Below are 3,397 nucleotides of genomic sequence, written 5' to 3'. Positions count from 1 at the left end.
TGGCTTTTACATAAAAAAGTCGGTAAACATCTTTCTAAATGGAATTGGGAGGTGGTAGGGAATATTGATAGTAAAGTTTAAGAAGCTAAACAGAAGGTACTGTAGTTAGAACAGCTCATGACCTTTGGTAATGGGTCTGAAATTGATCTTCATTCTGCTAATGAACACCTGCTGGATGCAATCAATATTCAAGAGGAATTATATGCTCAAAAGGCCAATAAAATGAAATTTTGTGATGGGGATAGAAATTCTAAATACTACGATGCTTGCATCAACTATAGGAGGAAACACAACACTATTCATAAATTCTTTTCTCAGGATGGTCATTGGCTTACAACTATTGAAGGCATAGATGGGAATGTTGTTCAATACTTTCAAGACATTTTCAAAAAAACTCCTACCTCTCAATCTGCCATTCAATACACCTTCTTTGATACGGAAAGGGAGTAAGGAAATGGAGTTCACCCAAAGCCTCTCTCTCAATGATATTCCTGATGAAAAGGAAATATGGGAAGCACTGAATTCTATTGATAGCACAAACGTTGCTAGTCCTGATGGGTTCACAACAGACTTCTATAAAAAGGCCTGGCTGATTGTGAAGGGAGATGTTATTGCAACAGTCCAAAGCTTTTTCTGGGGTGCTGATCTCCCCAAATATTTCTCCTCCTCTACTTTTACTTTGGTTCCCAAAGAAAAAACTCCTCACAGAAGGGAAAATTTTGGACCCATCAGCCTTACCTCTGTTATTTTAAAAATAATAAGCAAACTTCTGGTCCATAGATTACAACCCCATTTGAATCAACTTATCTGCAGGAATCAGGCAGCCTTTATCAAAGATAGAAGTATTGTAGATAATGTTCTTTTGGCTCGAGAGTTGGTATTAGATCTGGACAGAATCACTAGAGGAGGAAATTTAATTCTCAAATTGGATATCAGAAAAGCCTATGGCACAATCAGTTGGCAGTTTATTGAACAAGTTCTCATTGCCAGAGGTTTATCCCCTTCCTTTATCTCTCTAATCAATAGATGGCTGGCTAACAATTTACATTCTGTCTTCATTAATGGAACTTCACATGGGTTTTTCAGTGCATCAAGAGGTATTAAACAAGGTGACCCCCTATCCCCTACCATATTTATTTTGATTTTTGACTATTTATCCAGAATTTTGAATGATATGGCAGCCAGGAAACCCCACTCCCTTTATAGTCATAGATCTTCCATCTTAATTAACCATTTGCTTTTATTGATGATATCATTATATTTTCAAAAGCTTCCAAATTTGCTGTTAGATTATTCATGCAGTGCTTGAAGAATTTTCAAGATGTTTCTGGAATGAAGTTGAATGATCAGAAGTGCATTACAATTTTCAGCAAACAATGCAAGAGAGAGTTTAAGACATGGGTTTCTGACTTCACTAGCTTTACCAATAGCCAACTTCCTGTGAAGTATCTAGGGGTGTTTCTTATCAAAGGAAGAACTAAAAATATTCAGTTTGATCATATTCTAGAGAAGATTCAAAGCAAACTGCAAGCATGGGAGAATTCTTATTTATCCAATGGGGGTAGGATAACCCTTCTGAAAAGTGTTCTATCTGTTATTCCATCTTTTCTTCTGCAAATGAATATTATGAAAAAGGCTACTCAAAGATTATTGGAAGGAATGTTCAATAGATTTTTATGGGCTGGTCAAAGGAAGCAAAAACATTGGACTAATTGGGCTAAGGTGTGTAAACCTTTTATGAAAGGAGGGTTAAGCTTCAAGTCCTTTCCTCAAATTATGCACACTAATTTTTGTAAACTCTGGATCAGATTCAGATCTTAGTCATCCCTTTGGGCTGAATTCTTATGCGGTAAAGACTGTAAGTACCAACATCCTACCCATTTATCTGTGGGATTGGGGGACTCTCCTATTTGGAAAAAGATGTTACAGATTAGGGAGGAAGCTGAACAAATGTTTTTCTGGGAGATAGGTGAAGGTTTGGTAAACATCTGGTTGGATAATTGGTCTTTGGGAGGCAGCCTACTTCAAGATCAAAATGCTCCAGCCTTTCCCAAGTATGTGAAGGATCTTTGGGAATAACATAAGTGGAACCTTAATCCTATCCTTCCTTTTTGCAGCCCCCCCTCAAATCTCCAATCTTCTGAAACTCTCTGTTAAACATAGGAAAAAGGACATAATTGCTATCAAAAAGAACATACCCACAACTCATCCACCCCAACATGTGGTGGATTGGGGTCAAATAATTTGGAACAAATTTCTTACTCCTTCCATGTCCTTTTTCATATGGAGACTCTTCTCAAAGTTAATTCCAACTGATGATATCTTGAAATTGAAGGGTATTAGAAAACCCTCTAGTTGTATTTTTTGTCTGACTAAGGAGGAAACAATAGCTCACCTTTCCTTTGCCTGCCCCTGACTATAGAAAATTTGGTCTATAGTGATTGGAAAGCTGAATGTTCCAACCATGAATCTATCATGGGATGTATTATATAATTGCTGGTCTAATTGGAGGGGAATAAAGCTTTAAGATATCCCCAACATTGTGGCTTGGTTTGTTTGGATGGCTAGAAATCACCTGAAGTATGAAGCTACTCCTTTAGAGCCAATGAAGGTGGGACTAAATTGTATTGCCTATGTACAAAAACTGATTCAACTCAAAAATTTTGGAGCTGTGTTGGAGCTGAGCCCCTCCTCCAAACCTTCCATTAACAAAATTTTGAAAATTTGCTGGTCTCTTCTTAAGTATGGCGGGATAAAAGTTAACACTGATGGTAGCTACAAATCTCATTATGATGGTATTGGTGGTGTCTTAAGGAATCATGAGGGGAGGTGCATCTTATATTTTCAATCTCCTGTTATAGCTATGGATCCACTTGAAACTGAATGTCAAGCTGTTTTTTGGGCTCTCAATTTTGCCAGAACTTGCAATTTCAACCAGTTGTGGGTTGAATCTGATTCCTTGCTACTTATTAACATTATCAAGGGCTCTTGTGAGACTCTCTGGAACTGAATCTGTTGGATTTTTGGGATTCAACAATTGCTGGAGAATTACTCTATAATGTTTACTCATTTCCAAAGAGAAGGTAATAGACCTTCCAATTGGCTGGCTAGAAGGGGTCTTCACACTGAAGAACCTGTGGTGAGCAGAAGGATTCCTCCCTCACTAGATTTCCTATTATCCAATGATCTTTTGTCTCTTCCCTATATTAAATAAGCTTCTCTTGATGTTTTGAGAGGTTGCCTTCTTTTAAAGGCCCTCTTCTTCCTCTTTGTAACTGATTTTTAATTTTAATAAATTGGAGCTTGGCTCCTTATACAAATACACACACACACACACACACACACACACACACACACAGATATATATATATATATATATATACAAAAAGAGAGACTC

The sequence above is a fragment of the Phalaenopsis equestris genome, unplaced genomic scaffold (assembly GCF_001263595.1).
Source record: "Phalaenopsis equestris unplaced genomic scaffold, ASM126359v1 Scaffold198068, whole genome shotgun sequence".
In the NCBI taxonomy this organism is placed as follows: Eukaryota; Viridiplantae; Streptophyta; class Magnoliopsida; order Asparagales; family Orchidaceae; genus Phalaenopsis; species Phalaenopsis equestris.
This window is presented reverse-complemented; position numbering follows the sequence as displayed.